Consider the following 12,775-nt stretch of genomic DNA (forward strand, 5'->3'; position numbering starts at 1 on the left):
CCAAAGCCTGGGCCGCGGGGTAGGGAGGAGTGCGAGAAGAATGTCCAAAGCCTGGGCCGCGGGGTAACGAGGAGTGCGAGAAGAATGTCCAAAGCCTGGGCCGCGGGGTAGGGAGGAGTGCGAGAAGAATGTCCAAAGCCTGGGCAGCGGGGTAGGGAGGAGTGGCGGGCGTAGGACGAGGGGCCCCTCAGAGAGGCTGTTCTGGATGCTTTGAGGGCAGGGTGTTTACAACAGCTGTACTTTCATTAACTCATAATTTACACTCTCAGGCTTGGGTATTATCTCATATGAATTGCAGCATTTCTTTTATCTGAAAAGTTAGTATTATTGACAGAGTGATATTTATTGCTTAAAAAGAACAGTTATGCTTGCAGATTTTCAGTCCTGTGTGAAATTTCACCCATGAGGGTCAATCTGCACCTTTGCTGGCAGTGGGGGTCAATTTCTAATAAACATGAAGATTTTTTAATTATTATTAATCTGCTTTCTCATGTTCCCTTTTTCTTTAATGTACTCAAAACATTTTAGAGTAGGTTTTCTGTTTTAAAAGTATTGCAAAAGGTTTAGCTTAAATACGTGACAAGAAGGAGGATAAATTCTCAGTCATGAAGTTCCACGTCAGGAGACTTAAGTGCTGTTCCAGCACAAACTCAGTGTTTAGTTTCTGGCCGGGAAGAAACAGTCAGAGTTCCAGAAAGTACCATAGCCAGATGTTTGTCATTGCTCCCACACGAGCACCCTAAATACGGCAGATGCACCGCCTTGGAACTTATTTTGGTCTGACCTCAGAAGAAAAAGTTAGTAATTCATCATCTGAAATTTGGAGATAATATAGATTTTCTGCAGAAGAGCTTGTGTGTTTCTAGTATACACAGCTATTATGTGACCCTGCCCTAGCTTTTCAGACCTATTATTTTGTCATGAAAAGTTGATCCATTTCTTTGACGCTGTTGCCCAGGAATGTGGCATGGGTGGTGCGAGGCAGGGATGTGGACGTTCCTTACTCTTTGTTACCCAGCTGTGGTATTGAAGCGCCCAGTGCCAGCTCCCCCCACCAGCTCCAGCACACGCATACACTTGCACACAGACTAACACACACATACATGTACACGTACCAATAAGCGCACACCCAGGCAAGGTTGATGTATTATAATTTACGTTAGAGTATGAAGTAATGATAACTGATAATGAGTTTGAACTCGCAAATGGGAAAGAACAGGGAAATGTCATCCTTTTGATCTGTAGACAGTGGAAGTCTCATAACCATGGTTGTGTAATGGAGAGTAACCGTTATTTCAGGATCTCAGCAGAGGGTCATAGGAAGGAAACCTGCTAGTTGAGTTACATGACTTGTAAGCCACTCGTTGAGTGCCTGAGAGCTCTGGCATTTGATGTGGCTTGTCTCACATAATCAGCTACCCTGGGAGAACTGGGGACGGAGAGGGGTGGAGAGGTGTCCCCTGTGAGGCAGCTAGCTAGTAGGCTGTCTGGCTGAACTCTGAGCCAGGCAGCCAAGCCCAGAGCTCACACCTGTGGCCCTGGCCCATGCCGGCCCAGTGTACCACGTTCTCTGTGAACCCCCTGCTCCAGTGCTTCTGAGGGTGTGCTGCCATGTTTAATTAGGAGAGAGTTTGATTCCGTTGACGTGGACCCTGTGGGTTGCAGGTGAGCTAGTTCCCAGAGGCCAAGTTCTCTTCCACAATCCTTATCTCACCTGCCCAGCACACACCCAGATTGTGGTGTGGGCTCTCAAAACTGTGTCTGCATGACTTAGTTCAGTTCTCCCACATATCCGTGTTGACACATTGTAGCTCTGGCTCACTCCAGCACTTCCTGGGCATATGCTATCACCCTCGTTCCCAGGAGTGGACAAGGAGGCTGTTTCCAGCACTTGGCATCACAAACAGCATTCCTGTGTACAGAACGCTGGAGGCCGGCCTGGACGTCTGTGTTGTTTCGAAGCTGCTGAAGGGACCCAGGCAGGGTGGGAACCAGTGGCTCTGAGGAGACAACTTCTGAACAGTGAGCCCTCCTGCCTCAGCCCAGCGGTTTGTCCATCTGCCTCCTCCTTCAGCCTGTTCACTGTTGATGAGACATCTTGTGCTGGTACCATTTCTTCCTACCCTGATTCCTTCCCCCATTCATTCTTTCATTCATTCATTCAAGACAGTCAAAACCCTCCTGTCCCCACATCTGGGAGGTGCGGGGTTTTCTGCCCAAGCCTCACATTCTCCGTGGAGTGTCTCCTAGTCACCAGCCTACTCCCTGTAGTGCTGACACTTCATTTTTGATGTTAAGAGAGCTGATTCGATGTTACTGTTCACTTGTAGATAGGAAAAGACAGCATAGATGTTACCGAACCAGGATCCTCCAGGAATCTAATGGGAGAATTACAACCAGCCCTGTTCTTTCCATGTGGGCGTTCTGGTTTTTCACTTTACATGTCTTATACATTCTTTTTTTTAAAAAAAAGAGGAAAAAAACTGCTGTGTTGTTTCACAGATGACCTGTCCACTCTGATGCACACTTGGACTGGCAGCATCAGCCCCAGCGGGAAGCTGTCCCTCGGCCAAGCCCTAGGAGGTTGCTTCCTCCCCACAAGCACAGCCCTAGGGCCACCCTACAGCTCTGTGGATCTGACTCCGCCAGACCTTAAACCAAGACCCACTCTGAGGTCCTCAGACTTTTTTTTTTTGGATGAAATTTATGTTTTAAAAATTCCTTTTCCACTACACAAGCAACACGCGTTCATTGTAGTACACAGAAAATCTCGATGGCCTACAACCCAGGGTGACTGCCCGGAGAGAATCCCTGAATTCCTGAATGCCCCTCTGGCCTCCATCTACTCACGTATGGGGTTACAGCATGCACGTTTCTGTAGCCTTTTTCTCCAGCCGGCAGCCAGAGGCCTGAGCGGGTGCCGTGTGTGTGGGCCTGCCATTCTGTGACCTTGCCGAAGTGCTGAACATTGTAATTGCACTTCAGAAATGTTTAATGGCTAATAGTTTTCTCTGTTCAGTTTTTCCCTGTAATAAATCTTTGCACACATTCTGGTTGTTTCCTGTGGATAAGGAGGTTCTGAACCCCAGGTTGTGTACACACAGTTTTGAGGACTTCGATGGTGTTGCCAGATTATACCTCTAAACAACAGGAGTACTCTGTGCCCCACCAGGGGTCTGGGTGGCAGATCATGACTCACACCTTTGTGAGCACTGGGGATTATAGTTTTTAACAAATTTTCAGGTTAATAGGAGGAAAATTAGGTGTTTTTAGACAAATTTTTATCAAACTTATTTTGTTTCATGGTGGTATTTTTGGTCTATATCTTATTTGAAGTAGAGGAAAAAAGTTAAAAGCCGGGGAGATAATAAATTGTATTTAAAGTCTAAAAATAGGAAATAAGAGTTGGAGAATGCTGGAAATGTCACAAAAAGTGACACCATACAATGAGGAGAAGGCAGAAAAAGTTGAGACCACACAGGCGAGAACTCAGCCTCAGAAACGGGCTGTGGGTGCAGGATGAGCGTGCCGACCATCCAGTGGCTCTCGCTTCAGCTGCGTTCCCTGAGCATGCCAAGCACTGCCCTAGGAGCCGGTGGTACAGCGAGAACAGTGTGGACGGCAGTCTCTGCCTTCTTAGCGCTTATATTTTAAAGCAGGGCAAAAAGTAAAGCGAATAGTACTTAGTGCTAGGAGAGTAGTGACAGGGAGGGGAGTAGGAAGTATGGGGTTTGCACTCATAGTGGACAGCCAGAGGGTGGGGCAGCTGTCGTCTCAGGGAATAGCCAGTGCAGAGTCTTGAGGGGACCACACCTGGCATGTCTGGGGACTAGCCAGAGGCAAGCGTGGCTGCAGTGGCATGAGCTTGGGGAAGGGGAGTGGATGGTCTCAGAGCCACGGGGCCCAGTTGGAGCCTTTACCCTGAGTGAAGCAGAGCTCCACCGGGGGCCTCGGAGTAGTGGCCTCGTCTCACTGAGGTGCCTGCTCTCATCAAAGCCAGGCTGGGGCAGAATGGGAAGCTGTTAAGCTTGGCTGTTGGACAGGGCAGGAGAAGTGGCTGCGTTCTAGAAATGTTTTGAAGGGGGAGCTTGCTGCTGTAGTAGATGTGGGTCTTAGAGATAGATGGCCAGGGGTCCAAGTGATGCCAGTGTGTGGTGTGGACAGGGTCTTAGAGGTAGATGGCCGGGGGTCCAAGTGATGCCAGTGTGTGGTGTTTCCTGACACCGGTAGCCCTGTGAGAGCCACTTTGGGCAGGAAGTCAGAAGTTCTTAGGGGACATGTTGAGTTTTTGATACTTCCTTGGCATTTGAGTGGTGGATCCACACGACACTATGCTGGGCAAGGAGTGTCCTGGTGACGTGTTCTCGAGTTGGCAGCCAGAGGCCTGGGCACAGTACAGCATGCGGGGCTGCCATTTGGTGACCTGGCTGAGGTGCTGCCGTAGGTAGTACCCTCCAGAAGCTGTCGTGCCATTATCATGCTAGCTCATGTCACGCCTCCAGGTGTGTGAGAAGAGGCTGTGTGGCCTCTAAGCAGCCCTCTTCTCCTGGGTCGCAGCCATCATGAGCCTATTTTTGGAGATATTTTAACTAGTCATTAAAAGAGAAATATGAAAAAAATCTTTAGGTGCTTCCAACTTGTTGTCATGGAATGCTCCGGAATGTTCTGGGCACAAGTGTTATGCTTTGTGTGTACGACTTTATACTTTGTAGAACAGATTCGTTTCGTCACAGTGGCAGACAGGATGATGATTCTTACTTGAAGGCTTTTTCTGTTGACAGTGAAAATCATAAATACTTTCCTCCTGAGTCCATTATTTTAAACACTTGTCCTTGAGCAAACACCTTTTCCTAAAGCTTCAGTGTTAGACTCTGTTGATGAAACTAATTTGTTTTCTTGAATGTGTTCGTGATTATGAAAAATACGTGCCTTCTTGATCTGTTTTTATTCATCGAGGAGCCTTGGTGCCATAGTGGTTAAGCCCTCGGCTGCTAACTGAAAGGTTGGCAGTTCAAACCCACCAGCCGCTCCGGGGGAGAAGACGTGGGTGTCTGTTTCCATGAAGGTTTACAGCTTTGGGAAGCCTATGAGGCAGTTCTGCTCTGTCCCCCTGGGGCCGCTATGAGTCAGAGTCAACTGGACAGCAATGAGTTCTTAATGTTTCATCGTAATTACACTCTTTGGATTTGCGTGCTCCTTACTAATGTGTGACCATATGCCTTTTGTGTGTGTTAATATTCGAAACTGGTACAGTCAGATATTTTTTAGCAGAAGAAAAGTCATTTTTTTCTTATTAAAGCAATTTCCATTTAAAACAACTCAAAAATGACCATAAGGCTCTAGACACTGCTGTACTCTTAGAAAGTATGTTGGAACATATGTGCTAGAAATATGGAGTGAGCTCTATTAAAGTCAACTTATGTCAAATCAAGGGTATTGAGCTCTATAACTGTTGTGGCTTTAATTTATATCAACGTTACATCTTTTAAAACTACATAAAAGAAACATATGCTAAATGCAAATTATATTAAGAAATGAAATTATAAATTATACCTAAATCCTAATATCTAAAATTTAACTTGTTAGCATGTTAATGTAAAGGATTAAAATAGACGTCACGGAAGGCTTTGATAAACTCTTCTTGTGCACAGAGGATTTTATAGTGACTCTTCCATTTTTATTTCTTTAATGGGATTATATTTGGAGAGCTAAGAGCCCTAAAAAAAAAAAAGAGCCCTAGAGAAGGGAAAATTAGTTTTAGAAGATCGTTACTGTAAAGGAGATTATGAAAAAAAAGCTAAAGCTCCTGTATTGATGTTAATTTTCCTCAGTTTAAAATTTATGCTGCTATTTTTAATTATTCAAGTCAGGTGGATTTTTAACAGCCATAAAATAATAGTGATTTCAGATTGTGTTTGTTTTTATTCCACTCTGGAAAGATTTTTCAATGTTTTTTTAATTATAAAAATAATGCACACTCAATGTCAATGTGAGAGTCCAGAGAAAAACATTAAAATTACCTATTCTTCCCTCTCCAGAAATAGTTTCTTCGGCATTTTGGTCACATCATTGATTTAATGCTCCCAGATACTTTTCTGCACTTGTTTGTGCACTTTTATACACACACACACATCATCCATGTTACTGTTTTTACCCATTGAATTCTTAAGCACTGAGAAAGGAGTGTCCCATTGCCAAAAGAAAGAACAGTTGCCATGGGGTCAGCTCCAGCTCCTGGTGACCCCAGGTGTGTCAGAGGAGAGCTGTGCGCTCCTGGTGACCCCAGGTGTGTCAGAGGAGAGCTGTGCGCTCCTGATGACCCCAGGTGTGTCAGAGGAGAGCTGTGCGCTCCTGTGACCCCAGGTGTGTCAGAGGAGAGCTGTGCGCTTGTGGTGACCCCAGGTGTGTCAGAGGAGAGCTGTGCGCTCCTGTGACCCCAGGTGTGTCAGAGGAGAGCTTTGCGCTCCTGGTGGCCCCAGGTGTGTCAGAGTAGAGCTGTGCGCTCCTGGTGACCCCAGGTGTGTCAGCTCCAGCTGCTGGTGACCCCAGGTGTGTCAGAGGAGAGCTGTGCTCAGTAGGGTTTTCACTGGTTGATTTTTCAGAGTTAGATTGCCAGGCTTTTCTTACAAGGTGCCTTGGCAGATTCCAATCACCAGCCTTTCAGTTAGCAACAAACCACTTAACCGTTTGTGGGACTGTTAGCTTCTGATTAGTAATGTATCTTTATCTATCTCTCTCTTTTTTTTTTTACCTCCTATAATTTTTGTTTTATGAATGTCAGCACTATGTTAACTAAACCAAAACAAGACAAAACCCCACTGCCATCAAGTCTCGTTCCCTTGGGTGTGTGCCCTTTTTGAGGTGCTCTTGCTCTGGTGGGGAAAACTAGCTGTGTTCCCCGGCACGGGAGTGTCTCACAGCCGTCTCTGCTCGCAGCCCAGCCTGCAGTGCTTCCACCGGCTCTTCCATGTTGAAGCTCGATTCAGGTACCCTGTTCTTGGGCCGCTGACTCCCTTGCCCACTTGAAAGCACAGTGTTTCTTCTGATAAACTTAGGGGTTTAAGGAGGGAACTAGCTGTACAGATACCTGTGTGAGCCTCTCATTATTACTCTCCCACTTGTAAGCCTCATCTGGTCATCCTGAGCTTGCTGCTGTCGTTCCATTGCCATAGCTGTGCTTGCTGACCGCCTGAACTCGGACAAATCGCCGCAGGACCACTGTGGATTTGGCTTTTTTCTCCCCAGTTTTAGAACTCTTCTTTCCAGGCTAAAAATGTGAGGGCTGTACAGTCCATGAGCATATTCCAGAGTGTGCCATTGAATTAGTCAGGGGCCAGGCAGAAGACAGGAACTGCACCAGGAATTTGAATGGGGAGAACTAAATAGACTCAGTTATTAACTAGTAATGAGACTAATTCTTTTTTTTTTTCTTTTAATGGAACTAACTACTAATTACTAATAGGGGGTAGAGTTGATAAAGAAGACGCTGAAGAATGCAAGAATAGCAGATGTGGGGAGCAGTACTATCTCTAGGGCTGAGAGAGAGTACCCCAGGAAGGAACAAACTGGAAGAGAACTACCCCCCCAAGGCTGAGGTTCAGCCACTGCAAGGTGAGAAGTTCACCAAGGTATCACAGGAGTGGCTGGCAGGAGGGCAGCTGCTGACTGGAGAGCCGGCAAAACTCTGGAATGGGAACTGCTGGGTCTTCTGCACACCACTGGCAAGGAAGCCACCTGCTGGCAGCCACAAAGTAGCAGCAAGAAAGCCAAAAGCCCAGAAGCCGAAAGAGGAGCTCCTTCCTGCAGTTTCCCCCCAGCGTCATCTGTTGACAAGGCCAAAGAAGCCTTTACAGGGTCTGGCCCCACCATTAAAAAGCAGGGCAAAGATTTGGAGTGGAGAGGCAATAAATTGACAACTGACACTCCCACATTAATAGACTCAGATTTTGAGATTTTAAGTTATATTCTTTTCTTCAGAAGTTTAAGAGAAACTTTTAGAAAGAGCTAGGACACCAGTGGATCCATTGATGTGTAAGCTCATTTTATGCCAGCATCTTGTAATGGGGATGATTCATGTACAAGATAACCTCTAGTCTAAGAACACTATACTTCCCCCTGTACAATATAGAATCCCTTCCCTGATAAGCAAAAGTAGCAGTTACATTTCTATACTCTGAGACATAATACAAGTCCTTATGGGTCTGAGTACAATTTGGAGTAGAACTTTTGTATACAGTGTTTTAGGAATATGTGAGAACCTCAGATTTGAAAGTGTGCCAGAGTGAGTGAAATGTCTATCAAGAATGTTAGTGACCTTTTGAAAAATCCGGAATGAATGCTGTTTCAGTTTCCTTTGGGCCCTCAAGATTATTTTCAATGCACAGTATAATATTGTAAAGGGAAATTTGGGGTTGATACCATTGCTAGATGAGAAAAATCTTAAGTAATGACGCTAGCAGTAGAGATGGGAGTTATATAATAGGCGTGGGCATCTAGATATATGGAGGAGTGATAATTTGGCAAAGGACCTGGAAATGGGTACATGAAACAAGCTGAAGGACGAAATCAAGCTGTTTCAAGGAGAATTTTCCCACAGTGCTTCAGACAAAGAATAAAGCAGTACTTTGTTGGTCGAACTTTTGTAGCCTGTTTTCATCAAGACAAAATCTTTAATGGTACTTTTGTAGATGTGTGTTTTTAACAATATGCCTTATGTCCAAACTTGGAGAAGGACTTTAACACCATGACCAACTGGAAAGATGGAAACCTTGAACAAAAAGTTTTGTTTTTCAGCCTGCGTTTTGTGTATTATATTCTTCCCAGTGCTTTTCCCCCAGCCCAGTGTTGGAAGCCCAGGTCTGATGTGTGGGCCTGTCTGTTTCTGGGGGAAGCAGGTTGCAATGCAGTTGTTTTTTCCTTCCATTTTGAGTATGTCTTGCTGATATGGTGCTTTCAGTGGCTTTGGAATGAAGTGCCAGCAGGCGTATAAGCAATCTTTCCGTATTGGCTAAGAGAGAGATCCTTGTTCCTTCTGATCATTTGTGGCCTTGGGACAATGGAGTGGACATTACAGCCCAACTGATGGTGATTCTATATTTTTATGACCAGAAGGTGAATTTTCAGTGGAGAAGATGTGAAAGGGTAGAAATGGACATGGAAAAGATACAAGTGACACTGAGAAGACAGCTGGTGGTAACATTTACCATCCTGGTCATGGTTATCCAGAAAAGTTAAGGGCCTGGACCCTCGAGAAAATTATTTTGGCGAGTAATGTCGAAAATACTCTGAAAGTTTAGCATTTTTAAAAAACATTATGGGAAAGATAGTTTTCATGTTTTACTGGTGTATCGGTAGGAGAAACGGATTACTGGGAGCCATTTTGAGGAGCTACATGCTGCTGTCATAGAATGAAGGGGCCCTCGTCTCACCTGTTGTCTGTCTTATTCTAGATAAAAAAAAAAAAGACAGATGAAACTAAATCCTCTTCTTAGATGTTACTAAGGAGATCTTGGATCCCTGGTGGTGCAGTGGTTAAGAACCGCGGTTGCTAACCAAAAGGTCAGCAGTTTGAATCCACCAGCTGCTCCTTGGAAACCCTACAGGGTCACTCTGAGTTGGAATCGACTCGAAGGCCATGGGCTTGGTTTTTGGTTTAAGGAGATCTTTACCTGTGCTTTCCTAGAGCTTGTCCTGGCCGAGCAGCACTCGGGGGACACATGCCCTCTATGCACAGCCGGGTTGTTTCTCCTTGTGGAGCTGCAGTGGTTTGTGTGCAGACAGTGGGCAGCGGCTTTGAACATGGAGCCACTGTGGGCCAGGCATGTGCTGGCCATCTCCACACATTCATTCAGTACCCCCTCATTGGAACCTCACAGGATAAGGGTAGCATTTATTGTTCAGATGAGAAAGCCAGACCTGGCATTCCCAGCGAGCAGAAAGCCAAGATTCCAGCCCAGGCTGACCCAGTTCCACGGCCTGTGCGCTGACGACTGTGAGAAGAACATTCTTCATGACAAAATGGAAGAGGCGGGAGGTTCCCTGAGAAGATACTGGCTCTTCTTCCACTGTGAGCAGAGAATGATAACCCTCAGGTCACATGGTTGTTATGCTGTGTTAGAGGTGATTAGGCAACAAACGTGAAGGTCATAGGGCAAGAAACATATACCTCTGTGACTTATTTTATATTTCATAGTCTCAACCATCAGTGCTTCCTTGTATGTAGCTAAAATCTGAACTGCCTCAGGAGAAGCGCTGGCCATCTACTTCCAAATGATCACAGCCATTGAAAACCCTATGGAGTACACTCCTACACAGGGGGTCGTCCTTTGTGTTATTTTTTCCCATACAGATGGTGGCACAAGCACTTCTCTATGCCTTGCTCTTTTCTCTTTACAGGGCATGTTGGAGATCATTCCATTTTAGCACAGAGCAAGCAACCTTGGTCTTCCCAACCACTGCATAGAGTCCCCTTCCATTCTGTTCAATTCATACCATTATGGTATGGATGCACCATAATTTATTAAGTCTGTCCTACGGGAGTATGTTTAGGGTAGTGTTAATCTTGCGCCATCACAAGCATTGCAATAACAATACACGTTTTTTTTTTCTATTTTATTCATTTTTTTTTTTAATTTTTATTGTGCTTTCAGTGAAAGTTTACAAATCAAGTCAGTCTCTCATACAAAAATTTATACACACCTTGCTATATACTCCTAATTGCTCTCCCCCTAATGAGGCGGCACACTCCTTCCCTTCACTCTCTCTTTTCATGTCCATTTGACCAGCTTCTGACCCCCTCTGCCTTCCCATTTCCCCTCCAGACAGGAGATGCAAACATAGTCTCATGTGTCTACTGGATCCAAGAAGCTCCCTCTTTACCAGTATCATTTTCTATCCCATTGTCCAGCCCAATCCGTGTCTGAAGAGCTGGCTTTTAGAATGGTTCCTGTCTTAGGCTAACAGAAGGTCTGGGGACCATGACCACCAGGGTCCTTCTAGTCTCAGTCAGACCATTAAATCTGGTCTTTTTATGAGAATTTGGAGTCTGCACTCTCCTGTTCCCTCAGGGGTTCTGTGTTGTGTTCTCTGTCAGAGCAGTCATTGCTTGTAGCCGGGCACCATCTAGTTCTTCTGGTCTCAGGCTGATGTAGTCTCTGATTTATGTGGCCCTTTCTGTCTCTTGGGCTCATAATTATCATGTGTCTTTGGTGTTCTTCGTTCTCCTTTGGTCCAGGTGGATTGAGACCAATTGATGCATCTTAGATGGCCGCTTGCTAGCATTTAAGACCCCAGAAGCCACTCTCCAAAGTGGGATGCAGAATATTACCTTAATAGATTTTATTATGCCAATTGACTTAGATGTCTCCTGAAACCATGGTCCCCAAACCCCTGCCCCTGCTACACTGGCCTTCGAAATGTTCAGTTTATTCAAGAAACTTCTTTGCTTTTGGCTTAGTCCAGTTGTGCTGACCTCTCCTATATTGTGTTTTTTTTTCCCTTCACCTAAAATAGTTCTTATCTACTACCTAATCAGTGAAAGCCCCTCTCCCTTCCTCCCTTCCTCCTCCCCACCACCCTGTAACCATCAAAGAATACTCTCTTCTCTGAACTACTTCTCAAGTTCTCATCATAGTGGTCTTACACAATATTTGTCCTTTTGAAACTAAGTTCACTCAGCATAATGCCTTCCAGATTCCTCCATGTTGTGAAATGTTTCATGGATTCATCATTGCTCTTCATCGATGCATAGTATTCCATTTTGTGACTATACTATAATTTATCCATTTATCCATTGATGGGCACCTTGGTTGTTTCCATCTTTTTGCTATTGTAAACAGTGCTGCAATGAACATGGGTGTGCATATATCTGTTTGTGTAAAGGCTCTTATTTCTCTAGGAGATATTGCAAGGAGTGGGATTGCTGGATCGTATGGTAGTTCTATTTCTAGCTTTTTAAGGAAGCGCCAAATTGATTTCCAAAGTGGTTGTACCGTTTTATATTACCACCAGCAGTGTGTAAGTGTTCCAGTCTCTCCACAACCTCCCCAACATTTATTATTTTGTGTTTTTTGGATTAATGCCAGCCTGTTGGAGTGAGATGGTATCTCATTGTACTTTTGATTTGCATTTCTCTAATGGCTAATGATCGTGAGCATCTCCTCATGTATCTGTTAGCTGCCTTAATGTCTTCTTTAGTGAAGTGTCTGTTCATATCTTTTGCCATTTTTTAATTGGGGGGTTTGTCTTTTTGTTGTTGAGTTTTTGCAGTATCGTGCAGATTTTAGAGATCAGGTGCTCATCAGAAATGTCATAGCTAAAAACTTTTTCCCAGTCTGTAGGTAATCTTCTTACTCTTTTGGTGAAGTCTTTGGATGAGCATAGGTGTTTGATTTTTAGGAGCTCCTAGTTATCTAATTTCTCTTCTGCATTGTTAGTAATCTTTTGTATACTGTTAATGCCATGTATTAGGGCTCCTAGCGTTGTGTCTGTTTTTTCTGCCATGATCTTTATTGATTTAGAGTTCGTTTGATCCATTTTGAGTTCGTTTTTGTGCATAGTGTGAGGTATGGGTCTTGTTTCATTTTTTTGCAGATGGATATCCAGTTACACCAGCACCATTTGTTAAAAAGATTGTCTTTTCTCCATTTAACAGACTTTGGGCCTTTGTCAAATATCAGCTGCTCATATGTGGATGGATTTATGTCTGGATTCTCCATTCTGTTCCACTGGTCTATGTATCTGTTGTTGTACCAGTACCAGGCTGTTTTGACTCCTC

At 44.7% G+C, this 12,775-nt stretch overlaps 1 protein-coding gene across 3 annotated transcripts in view; it reads left to right on the forward strand.

The window, feature by feature from the left end:
- The window catches only part of FARP2 (FERM, ARH/RhoGEF and pleckstrin domain protein 2), a 101,222-nt gene that overhangs the window by 20,364 nt on the left and 68,083 nt on the right, over positions 1-12,775 (forward strand). The window lies entirely within an intron of this gene.

This window comes from Elephas maximus, chromosome 6 (assembly GCF_024166365.1).
Source record: "Elephas maximus indicus isolate mEleMax1 chromosome 6, mEleMax1 primary haplotype, whole genome shotgun sequence".
Classification (NCBI taxonomy): Eukaryota; Metazoa; Chordata; class Mammalia; order Proboscidea; family Elephantidae; genus Elephas; species Elephas maximus.